General features: G+C 29.9%; 1 protein-coding gene across 8 annotated transcripts in view; it reads right to left on the bottom strand.

The window, feature by feature from the left end:
- EndoA (SH3 domain containing GRB2 like, endophilin-A) overlaps window positions 1-24,324 on the bottom strand; it is a 90,266-nt gene that overhangs the window by 47,807 nt on the left and 18,135 nt on the right. For 2 of the 8 annotated variants that reach the window (XM_076406172.1, XM_076406175.1), the window contains exon 1: window positions 18,385-18,514. The exons of 5 other annotated variants lie outside the window; for them this stretch is intronic. The gene's annotated coding sequence lies outside the window, so the exon portion shown is untranslated. Of the gene's footprint in view, window positions 1-18,384; window positions 18,731-24,324 lie in introns of those variants that run through there. One more of the 8 variants, XM_076406178.1, reaches the window with a different exon arrangement.

The following is a 24,324-nucleotide window of genomic DNA, read 5'->3' as shown; positions in this document are numbered from 1 at the left end:
AATATCGAAATGTGGAGAATGAATACGATTGCGACGAAACTGATGATCTCATCAAGAACAGCGAAGCGAAGGTGAAAGCATGCGAAAGTGTGAAGAAAACTGAAGTATACATGTTTTTATCGTGAAATGAGTTGGAAAAGAGATATTGTCAAAAAATTGTTTTTAGGCACCCTTTTTCCAATACTGCGGGAATAGGCGGTAAGATAATATAAGATAGTTGAAATTCAGGAAGATCACATTGAAATCTATAAAATTATCCATTTTCAAAATCCCAGATAACTTTCCAGGTAAAATTACCAAATGACTATTACACCGAGTTGAAGTTTCGTTTATTTAATGAATTATTAAATTTAATATAAACAATCCCCTAGACCTTCCACAAATCAAGTCCATGAGAATTTTCTTTTTAATTTTTTTAGATTTTTCTTCCTAAATCATCGACTTTTATTATAAATAATATATGCCAACGATATAAATAGATATACAAAAATAATAACTAAAATTAATATAAGCTCAAGTCAAGTCAAAATAAGACAGATAGAAAAAGGATCCAACTTCAAGCAACAAGATTTTTTTTACATTATAAAAATATTTATTACTCGAGATTTATTTCCACCCAGGTTACACGAAGTTTTAATCCATAAACCATCCATCGCCCATTTGTCAGCATCATTTGAGATCCAACCTATGATCTTGTTAAATACCTAAATAAATCACTCTAAGAACTAACAGGTATCAATCCGTATTAATTTGATACCCTCGATATAATTAAAACTCTGTAGATTTTATAAGCAATAGACTAACTCAATCAAACCAGGGGATATTCTTGTCAGTTTTGAGAATAAGACTTTAGAAATAACCGACACACTCTTCTTTCATCATATTCACATATACTTCTAGTTTCAAAACAAGTTCTATGAAAAAACATCCGGCACCCCAATGGATTCACCTATATCCCGGCTAACATATTTATGGCACATTCTGAAAAAATACACTAAACAGCCAACTATAGCCTTTTATATGGTTTAGATATATGGACAACACCTGATAATCTCAACAACGGCAAGACAAGAAAAAATAGGGTCCTAATCGGCTAATCAGGAGAACTCCCAAATCAGGACATATCAGCAGTGCCCAAAGGGCAAGCCGGAAATTGATGCTGGAATAGTGGCCGTATGCTGCCATGTATTCTTCACATGACAGGCAGTCTCAACTCGGAAGTATTTATTCTAAGGGGACTCCTGCCTATGCATCAAGCATTTTCCAACAAGTAAAAAAAGAAAAAAAAGAGAGCACATTAACACAGCATCAGACATAAAACCAACTAGTAATCAAATGCTGTCAAAACAAAGTTCTATGATTAATTGCAATGCTTATCGTTACGTAACCAACTGCACAATGACCTTGAAAACGGACTTACGAAGGAATTCAAGATTTCGCCCTAAAACATGAAATAAGATCATGAGATAAGATACTAAATCACAGCAACGTGGAAGCAATACAGTTACTAGACAACACGCAGTCTGAACTTGTATAGTGTATAAGTGTTACTATTAACTTCAGCTTAAATAGTTTGATTTTATTTTTAATTTGGGAAATATATACTGATGTATTAATTCCATACTCGCCTTGTTAGTGTATTAATGCAAGTTCAACAGAACAGTAGTAATAAATTAATTTGTAAATTAAGATTGTACTAAGTATATCTAATGTAAGATGTAATCAATAAAAAAAAGACAGCTTCCGCCCTGAAGATGCAATGTATAACGATTGTGAAACGTCGGCTAGTTTTAGTCAATAAACGAGGTTCCAATCCAGAAGCTAATAATCTCTACTTTTTTTAAAAATAGATTTTGAACTAATTAACGTGGAATCTTTGCGGAAATGATCTCAGAAGGTATCCATTATTACCCTACTATCATCATTCCTGATTAATCCGTGTCGGATTTTATACCAGAAACAATCACAGACATCTATGTCTAGACATGCCAAACAAGCGGTCCAACTGCTTACCCACATCATCAATACCGCCGGCTAATCGCTATTCTATAGACATCTAACATAATTCTTAACTATAAATCAAATTTTATTATATAGAGCTTTAAGCTAAACCAAAGATAAATCAGATTTGTGTCATTACCGAATAAAAATCTAACTCTTCTTTACGTTCTAAATCCTTACTACAAAGATGAAGGTCACATTCTGCAATCTGTAAAAAATGACCGAAAAAAAATATTACAGATAAATTTACGGTTATTGGTACAATGAAAATACAACGTAAAAAAGTAATAAACAAGATAAAATAAACTAGCAACAATAAACATGCGCTATATTTATTTCAATGATGCAACCATCAAATGAAAAAAAAGCATTTAAATTTATATTAATCGATAGCTAGATAATATTTTTGAAGAACTACTTAATGACAATTATACGTATTTACTTTATCCGGAATAAAAGTTATTTTTGCAAAAAAAATGTATTTGAACGAAAAATTGACGTTTGAAATCCTGTAATTTTGAATGTGCGCTAAAACGTGCGTCCAAATTTGCGGGTTGTGTATTTTCGTTATATCGTAATAGAAAAATGTGAGAAAAATGTGGTTAAATTATGCATGCCGTAAACCAGCCGGTATATTTTGAAATCGGTAATTTATTCACAGCAATAAGACCGTTCTAATGTGAGTATTTACTGTTTTAAGTACCTGAAATTATGTCTAGAGTGTGATAAATGTAAGATTGAAGTAAATAACACTTTTGATAACATTTTAGGTTAGGCCTCATTTGTTTTGTTTATTGTGGGTTTATAGCGACTCATATACAATGATAATTTAGTTCTTTTTTCAGTTAGCAAATAATATGGAAAATTATATTTAATATAATGTGATAGGTTTGATCGTACAAATGTGCATGAAGTCAATATATAATTCTACAAAATTTGAGTGCCAAGCAGACAGAAGAAAGTAGACTTCTAACTGAATTGACTGAATATTCACTGATGTTCATTACTGAACGAGCATACTTCAACAAAATACAGAGACAGAGTTTTTATAACCTGGTATGTGTGTGAAATGGTAAACAGAAGTTTCAAACATTTCGAACAGCACATCCGTACATACATTGTTTGAACCCAAATGTTGTACGTACTGAAGTAGAGTAAAGTAAAAGAAACTAAACAGAGATCTAGTTTAAGAATTTATAGGGGAACTTAAATATGTTAAAGCATGTCTAAATACAGATTTTGAAAGGTAATTAATGAAATATTGTAGTTGCACGTGCTTATAAGTTTGTAAGGCAAGTCTTTAAGACTATAACTTCAAACTTACATATAAACTACTACTACTAACTTACAGATAAACTTCAAAATTACAATTTGTAATGCACAAATTTTAATTTTAATTTACCCAAATATTACAAGGTAATTTTATACAGTACCAGATACACTTTCGCATTCCACAGAGCTGCTAAGCAGCCGTTTTTCAGCGATTTCGTTGATGGTCCTTCCTTTTTAAAGGTAGTCAATGAAATTCGCATATTCCATGCGCATCCCAAAATACAGACGCTATAACCTTGCCAGCCGACTGTTGCGTTTTCTCACGCTTTGGAGCGGGTTCATCGTCTGCAATCCGCTCGGATGACTGTCGATTGGACTTCGGAGTGAAATGAAGCCATGTTTCATCCATTGTCACATATCGACGCAAAAACTCGGGTTTATTACGCTTGATCATCTTCAAACACTGCTCGAATAATCAACTCGTCGTTGTTTTTGGTCAAAAGTGAGCTCGCGCGGCACCCACTTTGCACAGAGCCTTCTTATGCCCAAATATTCGTGAATGATATGATGTTCAGTTGATATCTTTAGAGTTTTATTCTATTTCATTCAATTTCAATTTATGGTCATTCAAAATCATTTTATGGATTTTTGTAATGTTTTGGTCGGTAACAACTTCTTTTGGACGTCCACTGCGTTCACCGTCTTCGGTGCTCATTTGACCACGTCTAAACTTAGCATACCAATCCTTGATGGTTGACTTTCCTGCGGCAGTGTCCGGAAACTCGAAAGCAATATTTTATCAACACGCGAAATTCCTTTTTATCCATTTTTTTCACAATAACAAAAGTTGCTTCACTCAAAATGCTATAATTCACAAACTAATGAGTTGTCATCATCTTTTGAAGGTTAGGGCTAACTAAAAAACATATCGATTCAATTCTAGTAGCGCCATCTATGTGTCAGGCCGGGCACTTTTCAATTGATCTGTTAATAGTATTTTTACTTAATGTTATTCAATATTTTACCACATGTCATGGTTAATGTGTCTGGAATATTCACTCACTTCAATTCTATAAATGTTAGTATTCTTTTTAAAATTATTATTTCATGTTATATTCCTGTATACAATCACTATTACGAAATTTGGGTTATTTACCTTAATAAATCCCAGCTCAATTTTTTCATTCATATTATCTTTCCGTTGGTTGTACAAAACCATTTTTTAAATGTGAAATATAAGATAAATAATCCAAATAAAATAGAAGCGCGCTAAAAAGTTCAAACGTAGGAATGCGGAAATGATTGTTAGAAAACGGTAAGTGACGTTAGTGTTTCCTAGTGCTGCTGATTGAGGTTTGACTTAACATGGCGAATTTTGAAATTTTGTATTTCTATTTCTGGTAAAATCTTTGTAATCTCACTTTTAATTTTAAAATAAATGTATTTTTAATAATTTCCCTATAGTACATTATTATTACAACTCAATATTTTTGTGATTCTTTATTACTGTCATCTAATTGATTGTATAAATTACAACTTAATTCCTTATAACAAGTTGAGTTGAGTAAGTTGAGTAATCGAAATAGTTTGAATTCCTAAAACCAAAAATAGAACAATTCAATTAGGAAAATAGTACGTACGAAAAATAATTGAATTATTAAGATCTGTAAAAATTCGATTTACCACAAAAACGATTTCGTTTTTATTATTTACCCGTGTAAATCTTTACGCCGTAATAAACTTATAATAGTTTTATTTGCTATTCCATGCTTAAACTGGAATGGTTATGAAACATGAAACAATAGACGTTTCAAACTAAATGACTCGAAATAACCTTAATGCAATTTGTACGTAGGTTTCACAGCTAATATTAGTGCTAAACTATGAGGTCAGATCATTAATGTTGAGGGATTTACAGTCAATAGAGGCGTGAGTTATGCTATATTGCATGGACACTTACATTTACGTCAAACTTGTAATTTGCTGAATTATAAAAAATGTATTAGGTTATCCAATAGGTTCACAGGGAAAAATATCTATTAAGTGCTTGTATGTATCTTCTGATAATGTATTTACTTTAAAAATGCATTTATTGATATATATGGATACAGTCATTCTTCCGCATTTGAAACAGTGTGGAAGCCAAGCATGCTGCATCGATCTGAATAACTGTTAATCAGAAGGTGCTATGTCTGATGAGGACGCTGTTACTGTTTTTTTACAACTATACGTCGTTCAATGTATTTAACTGACGTCGGCAGATATGCAGTAAGAGTTTCGTTAAGTTTTAGAAGTTCGTGATACACCACAGCTTGCTCATCCCACCATATACGCAGCAAAACTTTGCGGCCATAAATATTCCGTTACGGTGTCCATGTGGATGGCTCTCTTGACCTGACTTTTTGCATTATGGATTCGTAGTTCATCCACTTTTCATCACTAATCAGAAAACTTTTCTGTATTGTCTGGTCTTCATGCCATTCTTTTCCACTGCATGTAATCCTCTGGAAATAGTTGATTCATTAATTGCTTAACATTATAAAAGTTCTTTGAGAGTTTGGGCTGGGTTATCGTCCAATACATTTTTCAATTCTTTGTCTTCGAACTTCTCGATCGTCCAGGCCGTTCATTGTCTTTAACATCGAATCATCCCTTTTAAACCAAAAACACCGCCATGAGTTTCTAAAATTGTTTGATGGGCTTCAATAATAGATTTCTTCAATTTCAAATTTGATTTCAATTTCCCTCAGATTCAATACCCTCATTCCATGAACGTATGAAACCGATCATTGTAATGATTTTATACTGAAAAATAGCATTTCGGCAGATGAAAACCGATTTCTACGAAATATTTAAAAGATCTAAAGGAAGTCGGACAGAGTGGCTCAATCTGACGAATAAGCTGATTGTTGAACTATGTTGGATCATGATGCTATCTGCAAGCCTCATTCATAGTGATGGAGTGACGCATAAAACCATTTTAATCCATATTTAGGTTGCATTTAAAAGTATTTGGTATTTGGTTAATTTTTCTGTTTAAACTGGTTGCTAAAAGTCATCGAGAGTTTTTGGAAACAATCAATAAGCTTTACCCATAGAAACATATGAACATGTGTTATGATGATGATGTCAATACAACTGACAAAGAACGAGTTTATTAAGCAATAATTTCAAGGCTGAGGAACTGTTATTACTAATTAATGTTGGTTATTCAACGTTTAAATGTATTTGGTGTGGTTCAAAAGCAAGGAAATATGATGGTAAAAAATTCTCTAGTTTTGCCTAGTGATATATCTCATTGATAGCAAAGACAAATAATGATGGCACCAAGTTCATGATCTGTGTTTTAGCAATCACTGAAATCATATAATCATATAATATACTTCTATCATAGCAATAACTCAAAGTTCAAAAATCAGTCTTTGAACATCTCAAAGCGAAAGAAACCATCACTGATTGGCTGCAAACAATATGTTAAACGCAATATTAAAAAAAGTCGTACGCAAACAGGGACAAAACAAACTGATTCTGAAAAATTACGATGTTCGACGTTCGAAACTTACTTAGAAAATATTTAAATGGAAACTTTTACCCAACCCTCCACATTTTCCAGTCATTGTCCCTTTCGATGCTCTAATCGATACCGTATAGTCTAGCACATGAATAGCACTTAAATTTTTAGAGAATTACGGGAATATGGGTCGACTCTAAGTAACCTCAAAGGACCTGTCATTTTCCTGCATGAAAATGAAATACTGCCAGAAACAGGAAAAAGTAATATGTTTACATTCATTACTAGGATATAAGCAAAATACTGAAACATTTGAATTTAAGTATAAAACTTAATATAAATGCAAAATAATATAAATAATATATAATAATAAATAATATATATTACTTTGCGTTAAAATATTTAAATGTTTGTTTTAATCTCTAGGGATTTTTCTTGGTTATAAAAATAATACGGTTCTATTTATATAGTTTAAAGGGGTTGCTATACAGAAAATTATGATTACAGTAGGAGATATATAAATAGACGAAAGAAGACATCAGCTGACAAACATATGTTGCTATTATTTTTAACAAGTTGATTTATATTTTAGTACCTGAATATTTCTAATTATTTTTGAAAAGTTGTCTTAAGACATATGCATCACTTAAGTTTAGGATATTGATTTAAATACTTTTTAAATATTTTTTTAATTAAAAATCTATTTTTCCTTATTCGTATTGTTATTTAATATTAGATATAACTCACTTACCTGCTAGATATCACTTAAACAACAAACGTTACAGTTAATAAAGATTATATAAACAAGATATATTAAAAATATATATATATATATATATATATATTATATGTATAAATATATAAAATACGTATTGGGAGTTTTAAATAGCATGTGTGAAAGATATCAACAAATATATTTCATTTACACAGACATATGAATGTATTTGTTTATTCTAGCTGAATTCTAACAGTTATTAATGATAAAATAATAATGTATTGGTGGTTGCTATGACTCTAAGGGTCTTAAGAAAAAAATGTCATTTCATATTTCACAAATTATTAGTTCATCAGTGATTTTACTCGAAGAAAAAGTCATAAAAGAAAACCCATTTATGAAGTTATGAAGGTATTATTGTCTGAATAATACATTTTTATGAGTTAATTAATTTTTGTATGTTTTTGTATACTTTTTACCCAGAATATACTCCTAATGTACCTCGTAAATTATGTTGTGTTCTATTTATGTAAATAAAAATTCAACAGTTTTTCTGATATTTTTAAAAAAATCCATAAAAAATACATAATTGTTTTAATAGTGTTATTTGCATCAACTACCTATGTTATAAATATGCATGCATATATGTATATATGTATACATATCTTCGAGTCTACTATATATAGTCTCTCTCTCTCTATATATATATATATATATATATATATATATATATGTATATATATATATATATATATGTATATATATATATATATATATATATATATATATATATATATATATATATGTATATATATATATATATATGTATATATATATATATATATATATATATATATATATATATATATAAGTATATATATATATATATATATATATATATATATATATATATATATATGTATATATATATATATATATATATATATATATATATATATATATATACATATATATATATACATATATATACATATATATATATATATATATATATATATATATATATATATATATATATATACTTATATATATATATATATATATATATATATATATATATATATATACATATATATATATATATATACATATATATATATATATATATATATATATATATATATATATATATATATATACATATATATATATATATATACATATATATATATATATATATATATATATATATATATATATATATATATATATATATATACATATATATATATATATATATATATATATATAGAGAGAGAGAGACTATATATAGTAGACTCGAAGAGCCCTTCAAAATATATTTGCATGTAATTTGTTGTAATGGAAAACAAATTATCTATTATAATAAGATATAGTTGACTGTAATAAGTTAAAAAATTTAATAAATCGATTATGTTACCATATTATATTATTATATAAAAATATCAGAACAATACACATTAGCTACATAAAGTTTGACAGTCCAAAATCGTTCGTCAGATATACCAAATATTACTAATAATTCAGTGACCGTCAATCACATGCACATTTATATTTTAAATCTTGTATAATTAAATCCATTGATATTATGCATATACATATCAATATAACAAGTATGAAATAAATGTAACAATATGGTTCTGATATCAAAAATATATAATATAAGTTCAAGTTAATAAAAAGTATATGTTAATAAATCAAAGCCACAAAAGTCTCGAAAGATTTTCTGCTGTCATTTATGTTGACATTCGTCTGGGTATAACATCATGATATAATCCAATCTCTAAGTTCAGACATAGTCTTTTCAGTTGTCAGATGTCAATTTAAGTAAATCGTCAAAAAACCAGTTAGAGTGCTTTTAATAATATTCCATAAATATAAAATGAGTTTACCCCCTTTTTATTTAAAAAACAGTCTGAAATTGGTATAAATATTATCCTATTTTCAACAGAAATATATAATATAAATAAAATTGAATAAATATACTAAAATACACAATGAAAAAGATGAAATTGGCTTTTATTTTGATTTTTGATACATAAATATAATGCGATATTGGTATTTAATTATGAAGGCTTTTATTTAGTAAGTTTTGGTAAATACAATCGTTATGGAGTTAAACTACCTGTCGTAAAATATAAAATTTGATTAGTCATTTTGAATAAAAGCCCAAACAAACATGTTTTTATTAAGTTACGAATATCTAATTACATTCCAATAAAGCAACAGTTGCGGTAAGTGTTTTATTTTATTTTTTAACTTTTATATTTTAATCAAAATAAACGAAATTAACTTATTGAAACTACCGATAAACAAATTTAAATAAATAAGGAATATCTATAGGCAAATCATTGAATAGTGATAAGTCATATAACAGGTCATTGAAAAGTCCCCGGCCTAACACATAGATGGCGCTACTAGAATTAAATCCATATGTTTATCAGATAGCCCTAACCGTCAAAAGATGCGTGTATAAATTTGACAGCTGTCGGATCATTAGTTTGTGAATTATAGCATTTTGAGTGAAGCACCTTCTGTTATTGTGAAAAAGAACATGGATAAAAAGGAATTTCGCGTGTTGATAAAATATTGCTTTTTGAAGGAAAAAAAATACAGTTGAAGCAAAAACTTGGCTTGATGCCGAGTTTCCGAACACTACCCCAGGAAAATCAACTATCAAGCATTGGTATGCTAAGTTTAGACGTGGTGAAATGAGCCCCGAAGACGGTGAACGCAGTAGACGCCCAAAAGAGGTTGTTACCGATGAAAACATTTAAAAAATCCACAAAATGATACTGAATGGCTGTAAATTGAAATCGAATGAAATAACAGACTAAAGATATCAACTGAACGTGTATATCATATCATTCACGAATATTTGGGTATGAGAAAGCTCTGGGCAAAGTGGGTGCCGCGCGAGCTCACTTTTGACCAAAAACAACGACGAGTTGATAATTCGGAGTAGTGTTTGCAGACGATCAAGCGTAATAAACCCGAGTTTTTGCATCGATATGTGACAATGGATGAAACATGGCTCCATCATCCGAGTGGACTGCACACGATGAACCAAAGCGTGGGAAAACGCAACAGTCGGCTGGCAAGGTTATGGCGTCTGTATTTTGGGATGCGCATGGAATAATTTTCATTGACTACCTTGAAAAAGAAAGGACCATCAATGGCGACTATTACCTACCGTTATTGGACCATTTGAAAGAGGAAATCGCCAAAAAGCGGCCGCATTTGAAGAAAAAGAAAGTGTTTCTTCACCAAGACAATGCACCGTGTTACAAGTCAGTGAAAACGATGACCAAAATCCATGAATTGGGCTTCGAATTGCTTCCTCATCCACCGTATTCTCCAGAGCTGGCTCCCAGCGACTATTTCCTGTTCTCAGATCTCGAAAGAATGCTCACTGGAAAGAAATTTTGGTAAAATGAAGAGGTGATCACCGAAACTGAGGCCAATTTTGAAGCAAAGGACAAATCGTATTACAAAAATGGTATCGAAACGCTGGAAGGTCGCTACGATCAGTGTATCACCCTTGAAAGGAATTATGTTGAATAAAAAAACTAATTTTGCCAAAAAAATGTGTTTTACTATAGTAGGCCGGGGACTTTTTAATTGATCTGTTAGTTATGTAATATAAACAAGTAATAAAATACTGTTCATAAAATTTTGCTTCAAAGTCAAAAGGTCATGTTTACATCGAATTATAAACATCATCATCAGAGAGTCTGTACTTCTCAACCAATAAGCTGCTGTTGGTTTACAACTGTCTGGCCTCGGACACTGTTAGTCTTTTTTCTCAAATTGCCCTCTTCGATTTTGATTCATGCTTTTTTAAATGACTTGCCATCCAAAAGGTCAATATGGCCCCAGTGAAGAATTTGTTCACCTTTCATACGACAGATGTGCTCAAAATATTGCCATCAGTGTCTCTGTATTTGTTTTTCTTAAATTGTCGCATCTTAAAAAAAATTAATTCAAGCCTACAGGTATCAGACTGTAACAACTATCGAGGATAAGGATTGACAAAATAAGACTTTAAAAAGGCGGGATTTTAGACTTTATTATAACATTTTCTCTCATTCACGCCACATCATGTTAGAGAAGCAAGAACTCCCGCATCTTGGTAGATTTGGCCTAACACATCAGCTTTAGATAATCAATTCTTCTTCGCCTGTACGTGCTGCATGCTGTTGAGATTTACAGTAGCAGGCGATCCGTCACTTGTCAATGCTTTGGTATTTTCTTCATAAAATTTCAAGCATTCTTAATTTTGATAACCGTACATATTTGTTTGGATTGATCATAAAAATTGTTGTGTTGAGCAGTATTGTAATATCTGGTGTACAGTTGAACGTCATACATAAAAATTGATATTGAAGCAATATGATCCACATGTTCGGAATGCTCACCCAAATCAGGGCCTTCACAATCATTATATTCAATAAAATTATATGTCTGATCATAAACAATAATTATTTTATCATAAATCAGTGAACGGGAATTTTGTCAAGATACTAATTTTTTAACAAAAATGTATATTAATTTAAGAGCACCAATAACAATATAAACAGAAAAATATTTGCTGACTGTTGTAGCCTTTTATTAGAATAAATTGAAAATCGTCGTAGATTTTTCATTTTTATTCAATTTCTTTGCTTTATTAAATAAGAACGCAAACAAGTCTGCTTTCGTTCAAATTATTCCCAACACTGCCTACCTAAGTATTATCTGTTTAAAACTATCAACAAAGAAGAAAAACAACAGTAAAAAGATAACCCCTTTTCACAACAAACCGACACAACAATCATGTCCGTTTTTAATTAAAACTTTTCTCTGGCGTGCTTCTAATTTTTTTTTGAACTTTTCTCAACAGCCAATTAAGCGTAGTTAAACAAAAACATACAGATTGACATAATTATCTTAAGAAGGATTCTTTTCTTGTTAAATATACCACCCGAATGTTGTAATATTAAATAAATTCCATGTAAATAGAAGATTAGTTCAGATCTGGAAATTAGCTAGAATACGAAAGTATCTCTTTAAAAAATATTACTCGGAAGGAGGAATAAATTTATACTGACGGTATTAACAAAAATAAGCAGCTTTGCCCTAAAGCCTTCTGAACGGTTATAATATAAATATAAACCATATATTTAATTTCCCTTTCAGTAATGAACGGGAAAGTATTTTCATCAGAAAGGTCAACAATTAGGACGAATTTAATATGATGAATGAACAAGGGAATCACGTGAGTATAATGCGATTTTTCCTCACCTCTGACTTTGCTTTTTGATTATTTCGGATCAGAAAAATATATTCTCTCAGTTGTTTTAATTAATTAATTAGCCCGCTAATTGCTTTGTTTAACGATTGCTGGTTTCACTTGGCGTAAGCTTCTAAATCTTAATTTTTCGTTTTTTCGATTAACTAAGGATTTTCTTCGTTAACTGTATTGAAATGACGAGTTTTAAAACCTCGAAATCAATATACATACGTTTTTCTTGATAGAGTATGTTCACTATCCTTAAATTAACGTTTACGAATTTATAATGTCATTATTTAACGGTTATATGCAACAATATATAGTTAAAAGTGATTTTAGTTTTTCACAAAAACCTTTTTTTTGCTATAAAATGTTTGCCCTGAAAACTATTACAGGTAGTCGTCTTATTCTTGTGAATACATGATCTGATTGGTTTTAACACTTCAAATATGATGAATGTGACGTGAAAAGGTTAAACAAAATCATAAGATTATGACAGTGAATGAATGAGCACCAAAAAAACTTGCGTAATTATTAAATATTAATCAATTAACCATTTCCGGGCGTTTGAAAGCCTTTGGAATAATTTAAAAGTAAAGAAATTCAGTGCTACATGAAAACAAACGAAGAGTCGTTAAAATACGATTTTGCAGGACTAAAATGTTACTTCAGCATCACAAAAAGAAGTTGTTGTGTGATATTGTTACGAGCGATGAAAAGTAGATATATACAGAATAGTTCAAATGAAACCATTAATGGGAAATGATCTTACCAACAAATCTTAATTAATAGAGAATCAGTTAAAGTCAAACCTGAGCTCTTACAACAACTTGTTTTGATGGATTAATTATCTTTACTTCATTTGGATTTTATTCGAAAGGATCAAAACTCGGTTCCATAAATTTTTAAATACCGATTTTTTTAGAATAAACTGGCAAACAAATTAAATGCTCCTATGCATAAAAATTTAAATAATATGTTCATTCATTGAATAAAAATAATATTTTCACAATTGTTCGCAAAATTATGCCTTAAAAAGGAACATTTGAAGAGCTTTTAATTGAATATGATTACGGAGGCGCACATCCCTCAAAATTATTTCCCAGTTCTAGTAATATAAAGATCCTAGAGGTGCAACATATAGCAAAAAAAAATAAAACTGATATTTAAAGACACATTATTACAAGACCAACACAAATCAAATACAATTTTCTTCCTGTTTGTTAATAAAAAATTAAACTCCCAAAAATACTCAATAACATTTAGGAATATAAACTGGCGACTTTAAGGGAAAATAAGCAGCCTGTTGAATGAAACAAACCATGTATTTTATGTCTGCTTCAAAGACAAACATAAAAGTATTTTGGAAAATGCCAAAGAACTCCAAAGAATTTCTTTAGCGCTGAAAATATGTGCACATTTTAAATAAGGAATCTCGAACAACAAAGGCTTTAAACGATATTGAATTTTTCACTTCCCTTTTTGATGTTAGACAATGTTTAAAATGTGTAAGCAAATAAAATATTTTAATGATGTATTTACTTGTCAAGTCAATTGAGAATGTCACTGTTTAAATCTGATTTTATTAATTATTTCATTATTGAAATTGATACATTGGAATATATTTGTTTTTTTCTTACAATAACGCGTATGATGATCAGTTCTTGTATGACCTACAGATGCATTGTTTAATTTTAAAAATATAGTCCTGATATTAAATTGAGTTAATTAGAAAGTGATTTTAGTGATTAGTGACATATCTTACTTGACTTATTAAAATATTATATTTCACTACTGAATAATTTATACTAAAACTTTTGTTGAATAATATAAACGACATATCTTTAATAAGTGTGAATTCTGAGGAAATAAAATTCGTCAACAGTCAACAGAACATAATTTAAAGGAAAACTCGTTTTTTATGTTCCTTTATTTTTCCTGTTTAATTTAAAAATTTTCTGAAAAAGCGACAAAGATGAGGAATTCCATTGATGAGCACAAACCATTTGAGTTTAGTATTAGGAACAAACGGTGAGTATTCAAAGTTAATTGTGTCGGTCACGTCAAAAGCAAAATCCGTAAAAGCATAGAAACCAAGACCTGACGTAATATCGTTAAAATGTGTCGGATAGAGGCTTCGTTAAAAAACCTACTAAAATGGTTAAATATATCAAAAGGATTTATTACCATATGCTTAAAAGTGGTTTACGTGAAAATATCTATGTTGGCTATTGAACGAAATATTACAGAAAATGACGATGACGTGCTAAATTGGCCATCACAGTCGCCAAATGCAAATCACTTTTCAAAGGGATTTGCATATATTTAGACACTCATGAAGTTGAAGTTTCGAAGGAAGGAGATTTATACTGCCAAATATTTCGTCAAATCTGAGTTGAAGATCAGAATTATGCAATTAAATTATAGAAAGTATGCCTCGGAGATTCTTGCCAGTTATTGATAATTGATGCGACTGGAAAAGTTAAAAATAATAAAGCATCCTAATCTACATCATGTATATACGTCTAAATGTTTTAAATTGCTTATTCCGCATCATTTCTAACTTTTCCCGTGTACGCTTTCTTGTAAAACAAACAGAAAATAATAAAACTCCGAATTTTAAAAAATCCGATCAATCATTTCAAAAATATATTTTATCAAACAACACCATCAAAAATAAATTATTTGTAAGTTGAATTTTAATTCATACTTTGTCCAAGTTACTCCTCGTTCGAGTTTATAAAATGTTTACAAGCAAACACGGGTATTTTATTGACTTTACGTAGAGTATTAATATAAATAAAAAGTAATTTAAGACTTTCGAAGTATAAAGAGTTCGAAAATCTTAATAATACAAAATGATAAATAACGAAAATACGAATTTGCTAAACAAAATATTAAAATGCCTATATTTATTCGTACCCCAAAGTCGTATTGTGGTGTTTCAATAATATAACGAAAGAGCTCAAAAAAAAGTCCTCAGCCAATCTTGTGAAAATGAGAAATCAGAATCGAAAAACTCGAGTAGAATTCGAAATAGGCAGTTAAAGCATTTTTTACGGGACTTTTATTATGTCTTCAGGAATTGTTTTGTTAAGTGACCAAAGTATCAACATGTATTCTGAGCACTTATACACTTTTAGAACATATACTTAGGTATCAGTATATTTTAGTTATTATAAATATATAACATGGATTTTAATCAAGCCCATTTCTTGGATTTTTAGTGAATGAACTGTTTATTGTGGGTTTTAAGCTGCATTTTACGAGGTATTTACTAGCCAGTAACCATTATAGAAATGATCACAAAAATACCTGGCATTATTACAGATAATTATGTTAATTATATCAGATTGTACACCGTCTTACGATAAACAATCACAAATATGTATATCCAGTATTGGATTCGAACCATATCTGTAAGGTATGTAAGGTTGGTAAGTAAATTACCGTATTAGTATTATATTAGTAATTTATAAAAACATACATCAAAAAAATAGAGAATAAAAAATTTAACCTAAGATCAAGGAGATTCATTTATGATTTAATTGTAAAACTTCTTTGGACTCATGGAGTGCAAATATTGGGTTAAAGTAAAACATTAAATGAACTAGTAATCTAACGATGCCAAAACAAAGTTCTACGATTATTTATCATCACTACGTAACCAACGAAGAACTGCATGATGACCTCGAAATCACATGGAATTAAATGTTTTTTCATTTTAAAACATGCAACGAGGTTACAAAATTATAGCCATGTGGAAGCAAATATCGCGTAGAAAATTAGAAGATTGAAGCAAACCATATCTCACGAACTTATATAGTATGTAAGTGTTACTCTTAATTTTAGTTTAAGTAGCCCAATTTAATTTTAATTTGGGAAATGTATTCTCCAGATCTGGTCCCCAGCGACTATTTCCTCTTCTCAGATCTCAAAAGAATGCTCGCTGGGAAGACATTTTCATCGAATAAAGAGTGATCGCCGAAACTGAGGCCTATTTTGAAGCAAAGGACAAATCGTACTACAAAAATGGGATTGAAAAGAATTATGTTGAATAAAAAAACTAATTTTGCCAAAAATATGTGTTTTACTATGGTAGGCCGGGGACTTTTCAATTGACCTATTACTAAGCATATCTACTTTAAGATACAATAACAAAAATATATCTACATACATCAGAATGTTTTAAAAGCAATTATAAAAAATTTAAAAAATAAAGCAATTTAAAAGCTTTAAACAAATTAAAATAAAATTAGGAATCACATCTGTATATCCCCCAGTAGCAAAAAAATAAATGAAACGTATATCGTTTTCGATAATTGTGGAGACATATAATAAAGAAGAATATACGGAACTGGAAAAACTCATAATAATCGTGATATTTGAGAGGGAATAAAAGAAAATGATGAACGATTGGATATGTACGTAATAATCTGATGAGGGAGTTGTTATTTTTTAAAATTAAATTCACCATTTTAATACCAAGATAAGAATGAATAATAATGACTCTTCGACCAAAAAAATATGTCGAATAAAATTTAGTCTACCGGCATCCAAGCTTAAAATTATTTGTAGTATTTACTAGTAACCTATTTGATTAATTGATAATCTAATGAAATTAAAGGGCTAATGATTAATGGATAGAGGGGTAATAGATTTCACCATGACAGCACCAGAACTCACATATCATGATGTGCAAAAACAAGAAACAGTTTTATCACACATAAAATTGGTATATACCCATGAATTAAAAATTTTAAATCTCGAATTTTATTAAAGCTATTTCATTAACGAAATCTGGCAATATATAAGCATCGATATAATATTTCAAAATAGCTGTAAAAGCATAATGACATAGATAACAAAATTTAAAGCATAGAAGAGATACATAAAATGATAGTAAATGAAAGAAAAAACGGAAGCATAATGTAAGACATGTATTAAACAATATTTGTTAAGAAATAAGGGATGATATAACGAAAATATAATCGCTCTTAATAAAACGGAATAGACGTGGTGGAAAATGAAAATTATGTAACACAGCATCTACCTGTTTATGGTTGATAGAAATATCTCTTTGGGATAAATGACTTGTTGAGTTATTTCATCTTATATTAATAAAAACTGGTACTGACATTTACTGGTTATTTTTACGACAATATAGAATTTATATTTAAACAAAATAACGATTTATTGTGGTAACTGATGTAGGTTTAGTTTATGAGTGTTAGAAAATCGTTAATAAAATTATTACGGTATAAACTAAGGAAACGTGGAGAGTAGAACTGTTATTAAGTCATTACATATATAAATTTACGCAAATGTCAATTAAGAAAATATCCTTTGACCTAGTTTTAATACCCTTGACATAGTTGATATTGCCAGAAAAATAATGCAGTAACAATTAACAATTAATAAAAATCCGGACGATCATTCACAGAAAATATTTTCCCCATGAAAAAACTATTTAAAATATCATCTGTGAATCCGTGTTAGAAAAATCACGAAAAAATAACCCTAACAAGCAAAAATCCCTTATAAGCGATCAATTAATAAAATAAACCAACAATGGTAACTAATGTAAGTAATAAAAAAATTTTATAAACATACCGGTAAATTGCGAGAAGTGAAAAATGTGGATCTGCCAGGGAAAACGCAAAATTCACTTGCCTATCGAATGAAACCTAAAAGTCTGATACAAGTATGGTTATCGACTCGCTAAAATGTGAATGAAGTCTAGCGCAGGAGGTTTTGCGCACACATCGATACCACCAAAAGACAATGTTCCAATGCCAATTTTTGTCTTTTTTTACTTCTGGAGGGGTAGTAATGCTTTGTCACCCACGTTTTCTTTCACAAATCATACATCCCCATAAAAGGTATTACTATTCTCAATTTTTCTTGTACGTATGTATTTAGTTGTATGTATGATGCTTCACGCTACACGAAACTAATGCTTATTGCGCTGAAACGGGTAGTAGTAATACTCTTATCACGTATAGTATATTTCCACGCAACCTATATTCTTGTATTATACGACAATTTTGAAAATAATATACATTTTTAAGGAATTTTTGATATTTAGATTTATAATAATGTGTTAAATTTTAGTTTCGCTGATAAACACATTACATACAACAAACACATAAAAACATAAACATTCACAGAATCACATTAAATCATTATCACATTATTCACATTAAACCACATCTTTCTTTTTACATTAAATCAAAACGATTGTGATATTTAGCAATAATTATTACCTATAAATTCATATAATTGTACTCTATAATCAATATAACAAAGATTTATTCATATTAGTGATGGTACTTAATCATACAAGATTTCTAAACATTTGATCTTACTGATAACTTGACAATGATCACAAAATAAAATATTGGTAATTCTAAAAAATGTGGCATTTATTTGATCTAATCACTTTACATAACAGAATAGTAAGATGCATCCTGTTTTATAGATTGTTAAAAATATTATGAAATTATTACAACCGATAGTTATTTCATCAACGCTAATTAAACCAGCCCAGAAAAAAAAAATTCTGGTAAAGCATTTGATAGGCTCATCCGTTGTATTTACTAGACATGTCCCCTTCTTATTTTTACCTCTTTAGTACTCAATAATACCTAACTTATATGCACAACTATACAACTTACACAAAATCAAAAAGTGAATTACAAAAATCAAAAATCCTGACACATAAAAATAATGTTAATCTAATTCTATTGTATCAGTGTAGATCAAAAAGGTCTTTTTTGAAGAAGTAGCTATTTTCGGACTACCCAAAGTGTTTTTTATTTAACACGATATTTGCATATATAGGTCATAGATGATATAGTATTCAAAGTTTTTTAATCTTAAGGGTGTATATTAGACTTGTTAAAAGTGTATTACTGTGATGCACTATGTACCTTGGCCACTAGCTAAACTATTTATCTATTTATGCCTTTCTTATCTTTTATTTTTTAAAGTGATTTGACCACATATAACAACACAAGCGTAGAGAAAAAAGCGTATCTAGAGATACAAATGACAACAAATGATATTCATTTTCTAAAGCAGTTGAAAAGTTGGGTTAAAACATTTTCCTAGATGTAAGGAATTTAAAGAAAAAAGTATTGTCTGACTATCTAAAAAAACTATTTCTTTTATGGCACTAATGATTTTTGGGCAGATGAAATAAATGACTGGATAAGTAATATGTTGAATATGAATTTCGATGATATACTTTATAGATCAGATGAAGTCTCTAAACGAAGAAAGCGTTATTATAAAATCGTGTGCAAAATATGTAAAAACCCAAAATGTCAAACCAAGACATAAAACAAAATATTAACAAAGAAAAAAAAATTGTTTATAATGTGTTAAAATAATAAATCAGTGTTAGTAAGATGATAGGTTTTTCATTATTTTAAAACTATTTCTGATGGAAGTTAAACGCTATTTGAATAACTAAATTAGATTTATGGTAGAATATATGAAACAAAAGAATGTTTTTTAATATTGCAATTTACGTTTCATTTAGTGCTAATACGGAATAAACCCACTACAGTAACTTCAAGGGCTTATCTTCATTTGAACATGGTATACAATTGAACACTAGTATATATATGAACATGTAGAAATATAACTGGCATGGTGTATCATATATTGTATATTGAAACAGTTTTCCCTTTTCATAGGAGCTTTTATTCCCATGAATTTATGAATACAGCAAAATACTTGGAAAGAGCATGTGAAAAAGAAACAAGCAGAAAATGTGGTGATCGCTTGGACGCCGATCCGAAATTAACACTTCACAATAAACTGTTGTTATACAAAGAAATATTGACGCCAGTGTGGACATACAGTGAACAATTATGGGTACGTACAAAAAAATCCAATCTTAACAAAGTCCTTCGCAACATTGTTAGCGCCCCATGGTATATTAGAAATCTCCGAAGTTCTACAACTGATCAACAGAAGGCAAATTACCCGAACGATGAAGAGACAAAAACCATTTGAACCAATATAATTAAATTATGTGTAAAAACTATATCGTCATTTAAAATTATGTGAAGTGCACCTGTGTATATTCATTAAATGTTTAGGTCTGAAATCTTAGATCTAGCCTATAAGCCTAATATGAAGCAAAAATTGTTGAAAAAATTTAAACTAGTTCTAATCTTACGATATATGCATACTTGACAGGTCTTTTTCTCAGAATTAGTTTTATTTAAAACGACAATGTTCGCCTATATAACAGAACAGGTTCTCCTATATAATCATTAAAAATCTATACATTTTCAATGTGTTTAAACGGAATAATTTTACCATAAAATAAGAATTTAAAATAACTACTGAACTAACAAAATTTGGGATTTTAAACATCAGCTTTGCCTCGGACTTGTATAAACAAACTGGTTTGGTTTGATTTTTTATGGCCGTATATAAACGAAATGTTTATCTTTTTTTACAGAGTTGGCAATATTCTCATGTTTTGGTTCAAAAATCTAACAGCCGGCTTGGTTGGCGCAGTGGTAAAGGCGACAGGACGGTCCACCTACTGTTGCGATAGTCGCGGGTTCGAATCCAGCCGGGGCATAGTCATAAATGTATGTTTGTGATTGTCCTAGGTAAAAGTGCAAAATCCGACAAGGAAAATGTCACACCAGTAACCAGGCTGGATAAGACCGGATGTCTTCTGGGATGATTTCTAAGTTCGTCACTCGCCAGTCGGTAGGCTTAATGCCAAGGACCGACCAGATAAACCCTCGTTGGTAAAGGAGACTTTAAAATATTTGAAAAAAAAATCCAACATATAATTACCGATTTTTTTTTCATATATTCAAACCTAATCATATTAACCCTTTTTGGAATAGACACTTAAGAGGATTTTTTAAATTTAAATAATTTTTGGAGCTATTCCTATTTTAATGATGCGGCATCTAAAATGAACGTCAAACGCGTTTTTTACTACATTTTTAGAGACTGTTGATATAATTCTATTAAACCAACTTACTTGAAATTTGGCGTAAGCCTTTTATAGGTATAGAGGAAACAAACAAATATTTTTCTCCAAATTACGGCTGTTTTAACAATACAAAAGATTTGAAATTTGTTAAAGTTTTAGTTTGATACGATAGAAGAATGTATGAAAATATGACAAAAAATCGACTTTTTTAATTTTTAGACTAGAAGACTAAAATATTTTTCTATATTTTATTACACGTTTAATTTCCGAAAAATGAACGATTCTTCCATTGTTCGGAATTTATTTTAATTAACGCTTGAACTAGTCGTAATCAACTTCATCTCGATGCTCTCATCTTCATTGTGGAATCTGCTAAACCACGCTGCACCGTACGTTCGTTAACAATATCCGGACCGAATGCTTCGCTGATACTACGAGCCATTTCCGTTGTTTTCGACCTCTCATGAACCCGCATAAAAATCTCTTAAATCTGTTTAATTCATATCGCTAAAATCTAATTTTTCAGTAATTTCAAACACAATATTTTCAGAACAAACTATAATCTATCAACACAGGTCTGCAAAAAAAATTTATTGGATGTGGTAAATAATCCGAAAATGACTTCTTTTTGTCATAGGACGACACGTTTCTTGACAATTTGGGTAAATATGTTAAACGAATTATTACATTAAAATAAAAGAGAATAAACTTGAAAATATTATAGTATTTACAAAGCACTAACGATGCATTTTTTATCTAATATACGTTCAATAACACATACTAGAACCTTTTCTTCTTCCTAGTTAGCCTCCTCTTATACTATACATTTCGCTATGTGAAGAATCCGGAAGCCCTCAATGAAGCGCCCAACAGTAGTCTGATATCATTGAGACGCTCTATTTCCATGGTATATTTTCTCCATCCCTTCAATGTCCTGGTAAAATGGCTCAACTCGCTCTTCACTCACATCTTAGAAATTTTCCGGAAAGTTGTCGAGGTGGAAATGAAAAGGATTTACTTTTAGACTCATTAGACAACCTGAAGCTTTGCTTTTAGCATTCTTTTGACGATTTGTTTATAGTCTTTTTGATTGCGTAAAAATGATCTCCTTAAAAGGACGAAAATACCTTCCTTCACCTTTGCTTCTGAGAGGCCTGGAAACTTTGAAACCATGTATCTGAGGCAATCTCCTTCTTTGGGAAGTGATTTTACAAATTGCTTCATCAATCTCAACTTTATGTGCAGCGGTGGTAAAAGAACGTGTTTATGTGGATGTAGCAATGTTTCATGGAGAACGCCCTTTTCACCAACTTTAAGCTCTCTCAGCGGCCAACTCTTTTTGGTCCAGTAATTTGCTCGGTTTCTGCTATCTCACAGATACAAAAATCAAGAGATCCGTTACAGTAATTAAAATAACTAAATAAACACTTATTATTTCTGCAGCTTTTTACATATTATTTTCGTCTTTCGAAATACTCAAACAGTTTTTTTATTGCAGAGCTGTTTAATCAAGAATACCCAGCTCAGCCGATATTAATATTGAAATATTCTTATTTAGATTGATAATAAAATGATGTAATGCGTAATACAATACTTATTATTATAAAAAAACAACAAGAAACAGATAAGCTATGATTTCAATCAAGCTATGAATCAAACTTTAGACTAATATTTGGTTAAAGTTAGTTAAATATATTTAATACAAATATTTTTTAAAAACTCAATAAAAAACTCATTTTTCATGAAATTTGTACCTCGTGAGAATGACCACGCTTATTTTTAATTTTTTTTTTTGAACGGTAGTGTAGTCACATACTTATAGAATTATATATGGCAGAATATATATTCATACATTACAAACAGCAAAATTATATATGGGCGCAATTAATTAATTTTGAAGGTTTGAACCATTTTACAAAAAACGACATATTTTTTGAGATTAACCCAAAATTAAGTGTATTCTCCATTATTTTCATAACAATGAATAAACTAGTCCACCAGAAAACGCATCACCAATCAGAACCAAGTGAAGAGACTGGTGTACATGGTGCATTGAATAGGACGCTGCATAAATATATTTAAACGTTTCCATATCAGTTTTCACGAATTTATGACCGTTGTCCATTCAATGCTTGGTTTAAACGCATCAAATACTCTCTATAATCTCCCATAGTGATTTCAGCTTCCAATTGTGTGTCTTTATATATCGAAAAAAGACATTCTCGTTAATACTTCAGAGTTTAGACATTTCTTTTTTCTATACAAAATAAAAACAGTACCACTTGATAACACATTCAACAAATTGTATTCTTTGATATCAGACGTCTGTCTTTTAACCCGATATTTGTTGTAATTCTTTCTCTAAAGTTATTTCAAGTGTATAATAGATCTGAGACTTGAATTGAATGTACGCTTGGCGATATATCTAATCCCACAACAATTCGATTAAATTGGAATCTTGTGGCTTCCACTGTTTCCTCAAGCTTTCTAACCTATTTCTAAGTAACTATAAAAGAAACACACATTTCCAACTATCAAATGGTTTTATTGTTTTTCGAAATAATACCACACTTTCAATC

The sequence above is a fragment of the Rhynchophorus ferrugineus genome, unplaced genomic scaffold, assembly GCF_030347505.1.
Source record: "Rhynchophorus ferrugineus isolate W39M unplaced genomic scaffold, kcgeb_rfMv2 rfM5, whole genome shotgun sequence".
In the NCBI taxonomy this organism is placed as follows: Eukaryota; Metazoa; Arthropoda; class Insecta; order Coleoptera; family Curculionidae; genus Rhynchophorus; species Rhynchophorus ferrugineus.
This window is presented reverse-complemented; position numbering and strand designations above follow the sequence as displayed.